General features: G+C 51.6%; 1 protein-coding gene and 1 pseudogene across 1 annotated transcript in view; one reads left to right on the top strand and one right to left on the bottom strand.

Annotated features, from left to right (window-relative positions):
* The window catches only part of LOC149337285 (uncharacterized), a 193,414-nt gene that overhangs the window by 118,707 nt on the left and 56,204 nt on the right, over nt 1-18,503 (top strand). The window lies entirely within an intron of this gene.
* Nucleotides 15,824-16,971, bottom strand: LOC149337286 (uncharacterized; annotated as a pseudogene).

The raw sequence follows: 18,503 nt of genomic DNA, 5'->3' as shown, positions 1-18,503 counted from the left end.
TGAAACGTCCAAAACACAAGCACGAGTCAAAATGGCTAAGGTTAGACACGCATGCGAAGAGCAAGGCGACGACATATTCATGAAAAAACTCGTCGAGACATACATAGGCGACATGGAAATTATACAGCTACCCGACTACCAGGGTATTCCAAATGAGAATTTAGACGCGCCCATCACGAGAGCTGAAGTAAGGGCGGAGATAGCGAAACTCAAAACCAAGTCGGCTCCAGGGCCAGATGGAGTCACGAATAAGATGCTCAGGAACTTAGATGATGTAAGGAGATAGCGCCACCCAGCGTCGTTCGTGAGGAGAAGAAGACAAAGCACGAGGAGCGCGTGCGGAGGGGAACGCCGGGACAGGGAGAAGAGGATTACGGGGCAGAGAAGAGAAGAGCGCGGTGGGCGACGGACGTGGACGGGTTCTGCTGGCTCCCCGAGTTCCGGGCTTGGGCCTTAGCCGCAGACGTCCGGGCCACCAGACCTGGACATCCATCGTCGACAGCCTCAACCACCAGGCCCAGGCGCCACTCTTCTCCGTCCATCCGTCAGCTGCTCCACACAGGCCGCCTCTGGCGCCTACGTGGCTTTTCCGGGATACCACACCTGGGAACCGTACTGGGAGCCCACAGACGCTGACGCTGCGGTAGCGTTGCATCGACATTGGAACGCCCAGAGACTCCCTAACTGCCCGACACCCAGCCAGTCCTCCCCGCTAGTTGCTCGAATGAGAGACAAGTAGTGTGACTTTCCTTTTTGACTTTCGTTTTCCTGTATTTTTCGTAAGCACTTTGTTCTGTTCCCCCGTGTGTTTTTCCCGTGTGTTGTTGCGTTGCTCTCTTGTTCCTTTCCTTTTTTCACTCTCATACTTAAATTGATTTCCTTTCCTATAAAAGCCGCCTAGTTTATTGCTTGTACTTCTGTGTTTGTGTAAAATAAGACCTGCAATCTCACAGATCCTCACAAATTTGGCGTCCACTACGACAGGACGAGGTCGGTTTTTATTTCTTTGCCTGGTGTGTTAATTTAGGCACAGTATGAGCGGGTCAGATTTGGTTGCTTTAGGCGAGCGCATGGGCTTGTGCGGCGCGGAGTTACGAGCGTGGGTGGACGACGAGCTTCGTAAGGCACGGGAAGAGAGAGCCGCTGAGCGTGAAGCTGCGAAGCAGAAATTGGAGTCAGAGGCACGGAATTTAGAGACGGAGCGTGAAGCTGCGAAGCAGAAATTGCAGTTAGAGGCACGGAATTTAGAGACGGAGCGTGAAGCTGCGAAGCAGAAATTGGAATTAGAGGCACGGAATTTAGAGACGGAGAAACAGAAATTGGAGTTAGAGGCGCGGAACTTGCAGCTACAAATAAGGCTCATGGAGGGTGGCGCAAATCCTCCGAGTGACCGTGGAGAGCGTAGCGTCGCACCGGCTAGCTCCATTAACCCGCACAGCCTCATACCACAGTTCAATGAAGCGCGGGATGACCTCGATGCCTACTTAAAGAGGTTTGAGCATGTGGCCACGGGGCAGGGTTGGCCAAAAGAAAAGTGGGCAACGGCGTTGAGCTTGTGCCTTGGCGGCGAAGCACTTAGGGTCATCGGTCGGCTCTCGCCTGAGGATTCCGTGGGTTATGACAAAGCGAAGCTTGCCTTGCTTCAGAGGTTTAGGTTCACCACGGAAGGGTACCGAGAGAAGTTTCGCCAGAGCAAGCCCCAGGATGGAGAAACGGCCTCGCAATATGCTGCCAGGTTGTTTAGTTTCTTTGACCGTTGGGTCGAGATGCGGGGAGAAGGCCGCACTTTTGAGGTGGTTCGCGAGATGGTCATGAGCGAGCAATTTCTGAACAACTGTCATTCTCGTTTAGCCCTTTTCTTAAGTGAGCGGGAGGGCAAGACAGTTTCCAAGCTGGCGGAGGCTGCCGATCATTTTCTCGAAGCACAGCGGCAAAATAACTTGTTGCTCTTTAAAGAGGAGGGTGAGCACACGATAGTTAAGGCCAAGGACGAGGTTTCACGTTCACAATCCCGCCTTCGATGTTTTCTTTGCGAGAAGACTGGGTACAAGGCGTCGGATTGTCGGACAAAGCCGAAGCAATTGTATTGCACCTGGTGCCGCGAAGTAGGACATGATGCCCAGTCATGCAAAGCTAAGAGACCAGGAGATCGTGAGGAGTCCGCCTGTTGCATGACACCTCGATATTCACATCCCGATAACCCTGCAGAGGTAACGCGCGTAGAGGGCCAGTTGGGGGAGATGGTCTGTCCTTCCAACCCTGTGGAAACTGCTATGCCCGTGGGGCACGGTGAGGTGTTCGGCCAGCCTGGTTCGGTATTACGGGATACGGGCAGCACCGGCATTGTTGTGCGTGAGTCCCTTGTACCGGCAGCGGCGCTTACAGGGAAACAGGCTACATTATTCTTGGCCAATGGGACCCGTGTAGAAGTTCCGGAAGCTGAGGTGGTGATTTCCTCACCATACTTTTCGGGTAAGGCCATCGCGCGGTGCTTGTCTACACCCCTGTACGACATCATAATAGGCAATGTCCCTGGCGCTAAACCTCCATTCTCGGTTGACCCGCCAGTTCTCACTGATCAGGCAGTTTCCCTTGCCATTACGGGTGCGGTCGATGTTCCTTCCCTTACGGTGACAGCAAAGGTTTCAGAGAGTAGCAAAGGCCCCACTCTTAACACACTCCACTTGTCGCGGCCGGAGTTTCGCCTCAAACATGAAGAAGACCCGACCTTAGAGGTGTGTCGCAGGAAGTTGTGGCAAATATTTCGTGGCAAGGGACAGACCGCCCACTCTTTTGACACAGATGACGGTGTTCTTTTCCGAACATACCAAGTGTGTCCTGGCCGAGTCGTTGAGCAAGCGGTGGTACCGAAGGGCTTACGCACGCAAGTTCTTAAGTTGGCGCATAAGAGTGCATTATCCGGCCATCAAGGAATACGGCAAACAATAGCTAGGGTGCTCAGTGAGTTTTACTGGCCCGGTCCCGGTGTACAGGCTGACATAAAGAGTTATGTCAGATCATGTGATATGTGTCAGCGGACTGTGTCGAAGGCAAGGGAGAACAGAGTGAATAACATCGTAGGACGGGAACATGTAAAATCATGGTGGAAACCGAGGTCGGTTTGGAGAAAATATTTTCACGAAGGAAAACGGAAGTAATAGCTGAAAAAGTTCTCGGGACGGTGAAGTGGTTTGATGTGAAGAATAGAATACAGAAGAATTTAGCCCACACCTGTTGTATTGTCTGTGTTTGCTCATGTTTGTTTTTGAGTCTCCGCTACCTACTTTTTATGGCTTCCGTGTTTCTTCGCCCTCTATGGACGCTTTACGTTGACTTTCCATGTGCTCTCTGTGCTGTGTGTGCGAATGTCTGTGGACGCTTCGAGCATTGACGACCATCATATTATGTGTGGCGTGTAGTGTGCGCGCTGTGGTGCGGTGTTCTGTGTTGCGATCGTCGAACGCGTCTGGTGTCGCTCTCCTGAAGTTGAGTTCTTTCCCTTGGAAAAAAATTCCCAAGAGGGGGCCTTCTGTAAGGAGATAGCGCCACCCAGCGTCGTTCGTGAGGAGAAGAAGACAAAGCACGAGGAGCGCGTGCGGAGGGGAACGCCGGGACAGGGAGTAGAGGATTACGGGGCAGAGAAGAGAAGAGCGCGGTGGGCGACGGACGTGGACGGGTTCTGCTGGCTCCCCGAGTTCCGGGCTTGGGCGTTGGCCGCAGACGTCCGGGCCACCAGACCTGGACATCCATCGTCGAGAGCCTCAACCACCAGGCCCAGGCGCCACTCTTCTCCGTCCATCCGCCAGCTGCTCCACACAGGCCGCCTCTGGTGCCTACGTGGCTTTTCCGGGATACCAGACCTGAGAACCGTCCTGGGAGCCCACAGACGCTGACGCTGCGGTAGCGTTTCATCGACATTGGAACGCCCAGAGACTCCCTAACTGCCCGACTCCCAGCCAGTCCTCCCCGCTCGTTGCTCGAATGAGAGACAAGTAGTGTGACTTTCCTTTTTGACTTTATTTTTCCTGTATTTTTCGTAACCACTTTGTTCTGTTCCCCCGTGTGTTTTTCCCGTGTGTTGTTGCGTTGCTCTCTTGTTCCTTTCCTTTTTTCACTCTCATACTGAAATTGGTTTCCTTTCCTATAAAAGCCGCCTCGTTTACTGTTTGTACCTCTGTGTTTGTGTAAAATAAGACCTGCAATCTCACAGATCCTCACAGATGACAACTCGATAGGGGCCCTTACCAGCTACATGCAGGACTGCTGGGAAAACAGGAGATCCCACCGCTGTGGAAAGAGGCTACAGTGATCCTGATCCCAAAACCCGGGAAGCAACCGCAGCTGGAAAACCTCCGGCCTATATGACTCACGTCATGTGTAGGAAAGTAATTGGAACCCATCATTCAGACCAGAATTTCAAATTATATCGGGAAAAACGAGAAATGGCCACACGAGATATATGGCTTCAGGCCCCATCTGATCACACAGAATGTCATGCTGCAGCTGCAGCACGACATAATAAATTCCAGAACCAAAGATGTGAAAGTCATTATGGGACTGCACCTAAAAAAGGCCTTCGACAACGTCAAGCATGCAGCCATCCTGGAGGGGCTCCAGCAGGCAGGAATATGGTTAAAAACCTATCGTTATATCAGAAATTTCTTAACGGACCGCACGGCGGTTATAACTTTCTAGGAAATACAATCCGCAGTGATCAGGCTAGGTAACAGGGGGACACCTCAGGGATCGGTACTGTCAACCACCCTTGTCAACATGGCCATGAGAGGGCTCCCGAAAGAATTAGGAAAAATTGGGAACTACAACTTAAATTACAACCTGTACGCGGACGACATCAACCTCTGGATCAACACAGGGAGCTACGCAGAGATCAATCAAACGCTGCAGGCGGCAGCAGACGTCATCTCTAGGTACGCGGAGGACAGAGGACTTAAATGTTGGCCTGAAAAATCAGAAATCTTCGTGTATATTGACAAGGCACTCGGGAACAAACCTCCCTCTGACCCACAGGTGTACGTGGATGGAACGGAGATAGCAAAAGTAGACACAATTCGAATATTGGGCCTCCACTTACAAACACATGGAAGAAACACGATCACAATTCACAAGTTAGAAAACCACGTGACCCTGACATTAAACCTCATCAGGAATGGTCTCACGTAATGGAGGCGGACTCAAGGAAAAAAACATTCTGAGATTGGTACAGGCCTTCATCATTAGTAGAGTAAGCTACGCCACGCCATATTTCAGCCTAAAGGCAGATGAGAGGAGCAAGATAGACGCGCTCCTCAGGCAATGCTTAAAAAAGGCTCTAGGGCTCCTAACATTTACATCGACGGGGAAGCTACTGGCCCTAGGACTGCACAATACGATTTCAGAAATCACGGAAGCGGTTAAAACCTCGCAACTTGAGACAATCAGCACGACGCGAGTGGGAAGAGCTACGCTCAGTAATATTGGAATGGCCACAGACAGGGGGCAAAAGGATAGGGTCGACATTGACAGGGAAATCAGGGCGCACCTACGAACCCCTCCCCTACACAACAACATGCACCCTGGGATTAATAAGGAAAGACGGCAGAAAAGGGCTGAAGCGATAAAAACAACCTATCGGGGCAAACCCCGAAATTATGTCGCCTACGTAGATGCGGCAGGGGACAGACAAAGTCGATATCAGACCTTAGCGGTGGTAGATGGGGGGGGGGGGGGGCATCCTCATCACTGCCGCCACCATACTAAGGAAAGAAACCGATATAGCGAAGGAAGCCGCGAGAGCGATCGTTTGCGCTGGCACCGAAGCTAGATACATTATTAGCGACAGTAAAACTGCAATCCAAAATTTCAGTAGAGGGAGGTTGAACCCCCTCACCACCAAAATTTTAACACAAGGAGCGATTGATAGGACGATCAACATCTTCTGGACCCTAGCGCACGAATCTGTCAGCGGTAACGAGACGGCGCACAGTGCAGCTCGAGATCTCTACCTCCGAGCTGTACAGGAAGGGTCGGCTCAGGCCGAGCATGATAGAGAAGGGCGATTAATCTCGTATCAAGAGATTACAGAACACTACAGGCAATGCCGGAGGTGTTTTCCCCCCACCAAACACGGCGTTAAATACGACTCAGGCGACGGCGTGGAGACGCCTGCAGACTGGAGTCTACCCAAACCCAGTACTAAATAAACATATTCGATCGGACTGCAAGTACGATAAATGTAAAAAGTGTGGGGCGAGAGGAACAATCGACCATATAATTTGGGAGTTCAATTACTCCCCAGGCAGGGCTCAAAAACATTAGCAGTAGGGAAGTCTGGGAAACCTTGTTGCGGAGCTCGGACCCTGAGCTTCAACTCACCGCCGTGCAACTAGCAGAAGAGGCCGCCGGCGAAACAAACCCGGCCAGCATCGACTGCGACCATCCCGTGCGGCTGGGCCGCTCCTAAGTCCCCTCCCCCGTAAAGGGGGGGGGGGGGGTTGAGACAGAACAGCCCAGGCGGTGTGGTCCTTATCTGTTGGAAAATAAAAATTTTCAACAACAGCATCGATTCCCTACCTCCGCCTGCGGAAACAGGAGGGGGATGTTATCGAGGTCATCCTCCAAAAAATCATGAAACGAGCGCTGGACCTCCTGGTCACTACCTCTGCCAACCACCTCCTGGCACTCGGGGTGGTGAACACTTTCAGGGAGCTTCGGGAGGCCAACCTCAACAACCATACACTCCTTTCACAAAGACAAGATGGGATCACCGCCTTTTAGCTCGACTTTACATCCAGCACACCGAATTCAGATAGCAGAAATACCGCCTTCCTGTACACTGGAGACGCGCCCTCCACGTGCGGCCTCTCCCCACCGACATCTCCGAAGAGGACCATAGTGGCAGGCGCCTGGCATGGGCGAAGACTTGGGCGGCCATTTTTGAACAAACCAGGACTCTTCTTTGTGTAAGCTTCCGGCCCGGACCCCAGGGGATGGTACACGGCCGCGGACATCCGCGAAAGCACACAATAAATGCCCTTACTTTCAAGGCCCTGCCAGCAGTTCACGCAGAAGAGATTTCCATCGTATGGCAGCCTCCGATTCCTTCTCCAAATATATTATCACCGACTCGCGGTGGGTTTATCGAAATGTCGAGCAAGGGTGGGCTGCTTCCCTAGCTTATCGCATCTGACAAAATTTTATTCCATACTCGGATCCCGCGCACCGATCTCTTGTTTGGGCTCCAGGTCGCTAAGGCCTCCACGGAAACGAGGCAGCCGAAGCCGCCGCCTGCCTACTCTCTCTCCGGGCATTTCCGAGGGGACTCGACGCTGATCAGGCCTCAGATTTCAATCCGGGTCACACTTTTAAAGAAATATGCGATTATTACAAATCCACGCACCAAAATATTCCCAACCCGGGCCAAGGGCAGGGGAAGGCCAACGAGCGGGTACTCCGGTACCTGCTCACTAACACTATGCTGTGCCCGGCAACTCTAAAATATTTCGATCATCAATTCGTCTGGCAGTGTTCGAACCGTGGGGTGGTGTCTGACACCTACCACATGGTGTGGGCCTGCCAGCAGAATCCATCCTTACCTACTATCCCAAACCCCACCAGAGAGGACTAGGGCGCGACCCTGTCCGGATGCTGCACCATCGAGGCCGCGCACCCGGGCTGCGACAGCCGCCAATGGGGTGCCTGACTAGGCATCCCACTTATTGGTTGTAAGGCCGGGACCCTTCATGTCGCTATCCCCAGAACCTCTCCATAATATTAAATAAATGTTTTCACTACCACCGCCTCCGAGCTTCCGCATCATCGCAGACGCTGGAGACCCAAGAGGAAAAATTGGAGACAGAGCAGAGTTCTCTCCAGCTGCAAGTTTTGGCCAATCAGCTACCTGGACGCTCCCAAAGATAGCGTCAAAAAAGACTGTCCTTCGTGATTAGACGAAGAGGGCTGGAATCTGTGCTCACGACTGTATTTAAAAACACCCGCCTCCTTTGATCAGGGCATTGACCTGCTGGGGGTATGTATCTGGTACAGCTGGCGTCTTCGCTTCGGCGGAAGCAGTTGTTGCGACGCGCGTCTGTTCCTTCACTCTTTCCTCTCACGTCGTTGAATTATCCGGTATCTGCTTGTGGCAGCAGTGTTGGCTCTGCTCGAGGCAGTCGGTAGGCCCATGCAAATTCCTTTCCGTCCTTTCAGTCGTAACACCAAGAACAGGGCATTCTCCATTTTGATGTCTTCTGTCATGAAGCGTGTATTTCCCTGGCGCACAATATAAATATGTGTAAATAAAAACTCCTCGTCTCATCGGCATTGCTCCTGTTTATCGGTGACCGTGGTCCCGCATTCCAACAACCACTGCAGAGCAACGTCCCAACAATCACTGCCGTCTGCGTCCCAACAACCACTGCGGACCGGCGTCCCAACAACCGCCGCGGACCCGCGTCCCAACAGCCCTTCCCAATGATTACTAGTTAGTCGGGCCTGTGCCGCAACAACCACCGCAGACCCACGTCCCAACAGTCATTACCCAATCTTCAATAGCTAGTCATTAACCAATCGGGACTAGATAATCATAGGTCGTGACTAATTAGTCATGACTAGGCAATCCAATTCGCCCCGTAGCCGCCTCCTGCGTGTCTACGGCCGTTTAGCCACAGTAGCGTGGAAAGGATTTCGCCTCGCTTACTTTAGATCGTCAAAGCCCCTCTGAATTTTTGCTTTGGTGTCTCGACAGCTACAGGCAAATTTTTTTAGTGGGCCCTCTGTCCCGACGGGCTACTTATTAATGTAATGATTAAAACAGAAGGCTATTAGTGAGGGGCAAATTCTTAAGCAAAAGCATGTGTTACAGGACGCAGGAGTACGCTCGAGCCGAAAGAATAGACCGGACCACAGAGGCAACCAAATAGACTCACATTTAATAAAGCCTGCACCACAAATTAATTAACAGCATTAGTAAAAACCACATCATCTAAGGGTGCGCGCGTTCCTGGAGCAGTTAGAGACTACTCGCGCTCGGTGTTCAAGCTCACAGTTAGGCGTTCACGAAGCGTTTTGTGGGCCCAGACAGTGGCGTCGGCGCCGAGGTGGCGTTCGAAGTGCGAGGGGCTGGCGTCGTTGGCAGCGTGTGTGAAAAACTTTACTACTGTTACTTAACAGGCAGGAAGTTTGACGTGTCCCGGAAAGGACCACCTATCACAATCACTAGGTGCGCTCCTCAGTACCGGAGCCCATTGGCAACGGCCGCGGCTCGGGCGCACTAGACCAGGGCCTTCTGGCTCACCAGGTCGGAGCAGCCGAGCAAGGCTGCCTCGCAGTCCTCTCGGAGTCCTCACAGCCCTGCCACCCCTCATGGTGAGGGCCGTAGCCGGCCACATAGAAGATTCCGCGTTTGTTTCCTTAGTGGAGGGTCAGCGCCTCCGTCCGCGCAAGGCGCCTGCCACTGTGGTCGTCCCGCGTCATGTTGGCCAGAAGAGGACGCACGTGCAAGGCGTATCTCCAGACTTGGGGGATGCATGCGCCGTTTTTCGTCAGTGTTGCGTGGTGGATGCGCAGTCGGGCTTATAGGCGGCGTCCCGACGGCGTCTCTGAAAGTCTTGTGCATTGATTGGTCAAGTGTTTCTCATGGAGCTCTCCGAAAGTATTCATCATCCCCAAGCCCATGATGCGCTGGTTGGACGTGTTCACTGGGAGATCGAGGGCACGCTTGTACATCTATCTGACAGTCACCTCTAGGGCGTTCTTGTCAAACTTGCGCAGGTGAAGGTAAGGAGTCCGGTAGAGTACTCAACTGGTCAAGAAAGCTTGCGCCAACCTCAAGGTGTTTTTGCACCACAACCCCCAGCGTTTGTTGGAAACCTAGAGGACCATCCGGCCAACCTGGTCCCCCGCCTTGAGCAGTTTGGTTAGTATTGTATCAACCCGTATCGGACCGCTGGCCAGAGATAGTTTAATTTTGATGGTGCACTTAGGCGACGGGCGAATGTGCACAAATTCGGATTTGGACGGGGAGCATTGAAGGCCACAGTGACGGGCGTAAGCGCCCACGATCTCTGCCCCTTTTTGCAGGTTGGCTTCAATATCTCCAACCGATCCATGTTTGGCCCCGATGGCTATGTCGTCAGCATAAAGCGCACGCAGGACGCCTTCGACCTGCGCCGGTTGAGCAGGAAGTCTCATCATGGCCAGATTAAAAAGTAACGGCGAGAGGAACCGGGCTCTGTGGGGATCCTCTCGTTCCCACTTGGTAGGGGCCGTGTCTACGTCTTGAATTCGGAGGAGAGGTCATCATTCCGAGATAAATTGCTTGATAAACTGAAAGGTCCCTTAGCCAAAAAAAGGATGTGCTTAAAATGCATTTCCATAACCTATTAATTTAGTATTTATTTCGCATTTTTTGACCCTATGCCTAAACCGCAAAACGAATGCTTTCTAAGTATACTACGAATAATATTTTGAACGTTCTTTACAATACGTACGAAGTACATTTTTTCCCGCTTAGCATATTTATAATGCATTACAAATTTACTAAAAATATACATTAAATACATTATATTACATTCGAAAGACACTAAAAAGGTACATTAAAAATAGGTTCACTTCGGCTTCAAAAATGTCTACTGGTCGGCTTCACAGAACGAGGCTAGTTAATGCTTCAACTGCAGAACAAGTTGTACAAGCGCAGCTATAATAAATCACGATGTGCATGAGATTATAAGGTCACGTGACGGCATGGGTACGGCAAAGATACCTACACAGCAAATCATGGCGGAAGTGCCGCGGCAAACAACAAATGCTCCGACAAGCGCGGGCTCTCGACCTCCCGGTCACCACGTCCAACCAGCGACTTCTGGCCTTGGGCGTGGTAAACACATTCCGCGAGCTTCGAGAAGGCCACTTAGTCAACCAATACACGCGTCTTGCACAGACCGCGTCCGGTCGCCGCCTCTTGGACCGGCTACACATCAAACATGCCTACCATATTGAGGAAAGGGAGAGAGCGCCAGAACCATAGAGGCGCACCCTCCGGGTCCGACCCCTTCCCCGCAACATGTCCAAAGAAGACCATAGCGGTCGTCGCCAGGCGCGCGCGGAAGCGTTGGCGCGATACTATGGTAACCAACAACATGTGTATTACGTGGACGTTGCCGGCCCACACCACGGGGGGTGGTACACGGCCGCAGTCGTACACAACACAAACACAGTTAACGGGCTCACTTTCAAAGCCTACAGTGCAACACACGCGGAGGAGATTGCTATTGCTCTGGCTCTCACTACTCCCAAGTCGAAACACATCATCACCAACTCGCGAGGGGCCTGTGGGCACTATGAGTTGGGCTGGGCTCCCCCGCTTGCCTGGCGCATACTAGAATATAACTGCCGATGCGAAGACCCGACTCCACGTAACCTAATTTGGGCCCCCGGTCACCAGGGACTCCAAGGAAACGATCAGGCCGATCAGGCCGCCCGCGCATTCTCTCCCCGGGCTATCTCCCTGTCCTTGGAAGCCTACTCTTAATCAGACAATCTCTCCCTTACATTAAAACACATCACCGATTACTACAATGAGGAGCACCGGCGCTACCCGGCCCCTTGTAGGGGTCTGGATCGCGTTGACTAGCGCCTCCTCAAAATTCTTACTAACACTGTACTGTGCCCGGCGGTACTTAAACATTTCACCACATCCTTTGATGGCACGTGCCAGTTCTGTGGGGAGGTGGCTGACGCCTTCCACATGGTTTAGGCATGTCAATCAAACCCATCTATCCCCCCCCAACCCCAACTGCACCAGAGAGGACTGGTGCTCTTTAGGTCCTGCTCGGCTGTCAGGACCTAAAGACCCAAAAGGCCTTGGTTCACCGGACGCGAGCGGCGTTGCTTGCCAATGGGGCCCCGGAATAGGGGCTCCACCTAGTACTGTTAGGGGAAAGGGCCAATAGGGCCTATTCCAATCACCTCTCTCTAAAAATTTATTGCGCGCCACTATCCTTGGCTTGCCTTATATATACCCGCCGAGAGCGACGCACTGCCTTTCCCGGTGAGCCGATTTTTGCGCAAAGACTGTGGGCCCAAAAATTTTTTGGGCCCACTAGGGCCCAAAAAAGTGCCCTAGTGGTCGCGTTCGAATCGGCAGGCGATATAAAACCGAATTGCTAGTCGACACTTGAGTCACAAATAGGTCAGGAGTCGAACTGTCAACCAGCAGATACACGGGCGTCTAAGGCAGCCGGTCGGCCTTGCCGGTCGTGGTCCATTTCGCTGCCATATTCGGGCTCGGAAATACCCAAGGTGCCTTTGCCAGAATCATGCTACCACATTCTCCGCACGTAGTGTATATAAGAGATAATTATCTTCCTGCTAGAAGTTACCATAAACCAAAGGACTTCAGAAAATTCTTGGACTTCAGGCTTGGGCAGGTTGGTAATATATTGCAGCACAGTAATCGTACCGCGGGAATAACGCAGACGTTCCCGTCCCGTCTCGTCTTTGTCCTGCGTTCGTCCCGCGCTATGATTACTGTGTTGCAACGAAAGGACGACAGAAATGGGAGAGATTTCATTATTCTCTGAAGCATCAATTCGAGCTCTAGATTATTCCACGGTAGCTTGAAGTGTAATGCAAATATTTTTGCGCGGACTGCCCATTTCTTAGAATTTAAGTATACTTGGACGGGTTAACTGCGTATTTACGAAAGTACACTTTAAAAACATGGCCAACACCCAAATGCAATTTCCCGAAACGCGATTTCGAGCATTAGGTTCTACAATGGCATCTTATATACATGGGTATCCCGAAGGGGAGGGGGGCAAGAGGGGGGGGGGACGGTTGCACCCCCCTGCCATTACAGGCATTATTTATGCACTAGTAGAAAACAACTACACAGCTTGATTAACACGCTTAGCTGATATTAAATTATCGGATTTTGCTTATTGAGTTCACTTCTTTGTTCATTAATAAATTCCTATGTTTGTTCTCCAAGCCTAGCACTAATTTGCTGCTTCTAATTTTTGTTTCATGTGCGCAGTTGGGACCACAAAAAGTTCCTTTTTTGTGCTAACTTACCACCTCTCCCATACGACCCCCCCCCCCCACCCCCCCTCTGGAAAAAGTTCCGCGGGCGCTCATGTGCGAATAGGCTAAGGCGGACAGCCAATTTGCTAGAATTTAACTATTCTTTGGACGAATTAATTGCGTATTTACGGAAGTACACTTCAAATACGTTGACAACACGCAAATGTCATTTCCTGAAACGCGATTTCGAGCACTCGACTGTTCAACGGCAGCTAGAAGTGTGCTAGTTTGTTAGAATTGAAGTATACTTTGGATGAATTAATTTCATATTTCCGAAAAAACAATTTTAATACACTGAGAAGATGCTAAAACTGCAAACATATTTTTTCACATCTTCAAAAAGTGGTCGAAGTTTGCTTTATGTCAGGTATCTTTGGCATATTTTAAGAATATATTTGGAACACCAAGCACGAAATTTCAGGAACGTGTTTCCTACATATCTTTAGGGCAGTCATGATACAAAATATGTTTAAAATACAATTTAAATTCCCCACCGCGTATTCCAAACGTATTAGTTTTTGCTAAGGGGTGTTATGTCCACAGTTGGTCTGGCGAGATATTGCAGGATAATTTTGTGTGTGACGTTGTCGAAAGTCCCCTGAAAGTCTAGGGCGAGTGCTGCCTTATCGTTGAAGTGGTATTCGACAGGCTTCAGTATTACTCGGTTGAGTTGAAGCAGAAAATCCTGCGCAGACAGATGCGTGCGGAAACCGCACATGGTGTCTGCGACTGCATTTTGGATTTTCAGAAACCCAGACAGCCTGCTCCGCACCATGGCCCCCATCAACTCTCGCGCGCGAGATGTGAGGGAGACGGGGCAGTGGATTGTGTTTATGGCTTTGTCGGCTCTCGGAATGAAAGTTACCATGGTAGTCTTCCATTCCTTAAGAAGGGTTGCCTCACGAACCAGATCGAGTTGATGAAAGCGAGGAGGATTTCCTAGGCTGGTTCGGAAAGATTAGCAAGCAGTTTCACAGTTATCTTGTCCCGGCCCGGTGCCTTTCCTCGTTTCATTTTAGCCTTCAGGTCCTGCGGCTGGAACGGCTGATCCAGCTCCCCGTTCTCTGAAACTGCATACGAGTACGCGGGCATTTCCTGTTAAGTAAAAAATACTGGTCGCGAAGTTTGCACACTAATTTTGAGGTATTTCCATCAGAGCTATGAATAGCATGTTACAGACGTTTTTGTGTCGGCGCGAGTTTGAGTCGAGCCAATTAGGGCGCGGAAGAGGCGCCACGCACCCCGGCTAGACATTTGTCTCACCGCCGTGTTACGCCGGTTCACCGAGTTCAAGTCAGCGAGTTGGGCAGCTCGGCGATACGAATTTTAAGCTTTATATTATGTTTTGTGCGGTGCCATCTGCGGACGAGGCTGTCCCGCGCTTCCCAGAGGTGCAGAGGGTGGTTGTCTGCCTCCAGCGTTGCCTTCGAGAGTTAAATTTAAGTTTCCTTTGAACCAGTCCTTGTGTCCACGCGTAGTATCTTTGTTCGTGGATAGACGCAGAATTTATGTAGCTTTGCTGGAACTTATTCCAGCCGGGTAGCCGAGCTAGCGCATGGGGTCTTGCCACTGGTTTAATCCTTACGGTGATAGTGATAAGGCAGTGGTCACTACCGAGGGTTTTGTCCATGTTGGGCCAATCTGCGTGCGTAATGTTTTTGGTAAAGGTAAGGTCCGGACACGTATCCCGGGTCACGGAGTTGCCCACCGGCGTTGGATATGCAGATTCGGTGTGGAGATTCAGGCCCAGCGTGGAAGCTTGTTCCGCTAGCTCGCGTCCCCACTGCTCCTCACGCACGTAACCCCAGAGAGTATTGTGGGCATTGAAATCGCTCACAATTAAAAGAGGGCCCCTGTACGCAGCTTTTAGAGCAAGTCTAAAGAGTGCTGCGAGTTACATTTTTGAGTCTGGGGGAACAGTACGTGTTGAGTGCGTGGAGTGGTGAATCGTGTTTATAGAGCGGAAGAAGTGTTGCCATATCATACGAGTATTCAGTTCGTAGTTCCAAGTTGACTAGATTAGCCATATAATTTTTGTGCACACAGGCGCAAGAAGAGGGGCCCTGCTGGAAGGTGATGTAATTTGTATGTGGGGCTCCACTCCCTGGCTCCAGGAGTGCAACCACCGCAGGAAGCGAGTCGAGGGTTGAAACGAAAAGTGGTAGATCCGCCCGCTTTGCGCGGGAGCGGAAGTCGCGGCAGCTCCACTGGAGAGTTTGGACGGAGGTGCCCGAATTGGTTTTTGGGAAGCAGCTGATATTAGGGCTGCTCGTCATGGTCACTTAGGTAAAGGACGGGCTGTAGTGACGCTGCTGCGAAGCCAGCACGCGCGGGAAGGGAGGCGTCCCCTATACAGGAGAGCCAGAAAGCGCAAACTTATAAACAACTCCAACACTGCATGAAATGAACTTCGGTCGCTGCTTGACCTGACCTCCACCCGTTTTGACATCCACGTGCTTATTGGCTCCCACCTTGTATGACGGTCCATTTATTTTTGTTTGTTTTTCCGAAAATGTATTTGTACTCTTCCTTTTCCGTAATAAATTTCAGTTGAAGTCAACGCTTGTGTTGTCGATTCTCCCCCCTTTTTTCCGTGTTTCGGGCGCTGTTGTGAATAACTAATTAAATACTCGTATTGCATTTTGCCCGGAGCTTCGCGCCTCTGGGAGGGGAGTGAGAAGGGGGAGGATAAAGCAGCTCCGCCCGAGCCACTCATCAGGTGTCGGGTTTTCACCATGTTGGCTCAGGTGGACGGTCGCTTTCCAGCACCTCCTGTAGGTGGCGCTAGCTTATCGACGTTGGAGGTTTCCCGGTGATGCTGGTAGCCGGGAGGCCCAGGATGATGGCTTTTCTTCTTGGTCGCCGATTTCTTTTTCTTGCCCATTTGGCCGGCCATTTTGGTGGGCGGAATTTTGCCGCACACTCGCGTGAGTTGGTGGCATGGGCCGCACCGCAAACAGAAAACCGGGGCACACAGTTGTGAGGGGTCCTCACCCCACCACTAGCGGAGCTTGGAGTTCGCACAGCCCACACGTATTCGGCTGCAGTTTTGGACATGCATCCGCGGGATGGCCGACGGCCCCACACTGCCCGCCGGCAGTGACAGTTTTGTAATAATTTTGCACACAAACGACCATGTTGTCGTAATGCACGTAACTAGGCTTCGCCTTACCCGCGAAGGCGATACGTGCCTTGTTGGATGTTCCGAATTTCCTGATTTCAACGATGGTGCTGGCGCGCCAGCTCACTCAATGTTGAAGAGTTTCCGTGGTGTCCGTGTTACGGACCATGATCGCTCTGTGGCATGCGTTGCCGCCGTCTTGTCTCAGGTAACCCTGCAGCTTGATCGATCCCTTCTCGGTATTGACTGCATAGTCTCCGATGAGCCGGCCCGCGGCCTCGGTGTCCTGGGTATGCACGATGATGATGTTTTGGCCGCGCGAAGGCAGAACGGAGATGGCGTGGGCCCGTTCCGGCCCGAGTTACGCTCGAATGGCGATACCGCAGCCGGTTTCTGTGAACGGCTCGCGAAGGGAAACGCGTTCTCGGTTTGTTATGACTATAACGTAGTCTTCAGGAGTGGGTTTGGGCACTGGACGCGGCTTCCACTTCACAAAAGCCTTGCCCTTGCTTCCCATGGCTCGCGTCGAGGGACCTTCCACGTTTCCGATCGCCGCGATGGCGGCCGAGGCGACGCCAAACGCCATCGCGGCGGGCAGCCGCTTGAAGCACAACTTGACTTCGACGCTTTGGGTAAACCGTCAAATTTTTGTCACCTTTGGTGCGGACCGAGCTCCACGCCATCACCTCAGGGTCGTAGGCGCGTAATTGAAGCGCTGAGGTCTCTATTTTTACTCCGAGGGCCGAGTCCAACCAGCTGCGCGTCGGCATTAGGCATAACAACGGTAGCCACGTGGTCGATCAAAAATTGGCCGGAAATTTTAAAAAAAGGGCCTACCTGGACGAATGTGATATCCAGATGGTCCGCTCAAGGTTCCGGATCAAAAAATACCAGTGTGCCGGATAGGATGATTTGGGTCGCGGCCCAGCCGAAATCTGGCGGAGCCGCAACACACACACGTCTGCTCTCGTCGCGCGCTCAGACGCCCCGCCTCGTTGGCGGCGTCGTATGGGCTCCTGGTCAAAGCGCTCGCAGAACCGACATTGGCGTCCACGCTGGTGTTGCCGGGAGGATGATGGGGGTGGCAGGTTGTGACAGCGTAGGAGGTACACTGGGCGTACCAGGTGCTTGTGTCCGCCGCTTAATCCCCTGAGCTGGCTCAGGAACCGCAGCGAGCCTACGGTGCAGTGCTGTAGAACACGAGATTACCGAAACAGCAGCCGGCCTTGCTCATTCCCAACTGAGGCATCCCTGACCTTCCAGAGCCTCCGGTTCACTTTTTCCCGCTGTTATTGTTCCGACTGAAGGCAGGATGAAAAGAAAGTGCATAGTCCTACCCAGTGGCTCGAGCTAAGCCACACCCACTGCAACGTTCAGAACAAGGAGAGTTGAAATACGTGAGAGGAAAGGTTGATGGAAGAAACGCGCATCGCAACAACCGCGTCCACCGAAGCGAAGACGATGGCTGTGATCCCCCCTCGTACACTCAGACCATCCCTCATGCTTTTATAACCGCGCCATTGATGCACACCATCACTTCCGTCGTTGTCATCATCTTCTACATGAATCACCTCACGCCATTTCGGCGAAAACCTACTCTCCTTTATTCTTAATTTGGCATACACCATCCTTATCGCCTTCGTCGTCTTTTGTCCATCAAACTTATTTATTTCATGTTGGAGAGGAGGAATAACCGCGAACTTGACAGGACTGAATTTAATTTAGTGCCACAGGCCGCCGCGGTGGCTGAGTGGTTATGACTTTTGACTGCTGACCCGAAGCATGCAGGTTCGATCCCGGCCGCGGCGGTCGAATTTCGATAGAGGTGAAATTCTACAGGCCTATGTACTGTGCAATGGTAGTGCACATTAAAAAAAACCAGGTGGTCGATATTTCCGGAGCCCTTCACTACGGTGTCCCTTAACCGTTTTGAGACATTAAGCTCGCATAGACCAATTTACATGTGGCAAAAGCCCTGTCTCAAGCAGTTTGCCATTGAGAACTTCTCACATCTGGGAAGCCTCCAAGACTTCTAACAAATCAAATGGTTTCTGTAGCCTGTCTGGACCCAGCACTCACTGCAGTTGTCAAGAACGCACCCAAAACAAACCACTGATACAGTACTCCAATGTTGTCTTTGCGGAACAACCACGGCCATTGTCCGTGTGGTGTCCTTAAGAAACATAAAATTGTCCCCAACCTTCTGTATTGCATCAGCACGCAACAACAACAAAAAGCTATAAACATAAGCTAGACCTAACTTACGCTGCTTATTCGGCTCTACTCATGAAGTCTGCTCCAG

Source organism: Amblyomma mixtum, chromosome 7 (genome assembly GCF_055824585.1).
Source record: "Amblyomma mixtum isolate Tamu chromosome 7, ASM5582458v1, whole genome shotgun sequence".
Lineage (NCBI taxonomy): Eukaryota > Metazoa > Arthropoda > Arachnida > Ixodida > Ixodidae > Amblyomma > Amblyomma mixtum.
Note: the sequence above shows the minus strand (reverse complement) of the source record. Positions and strands in the feature narration are given on the sequence as shown.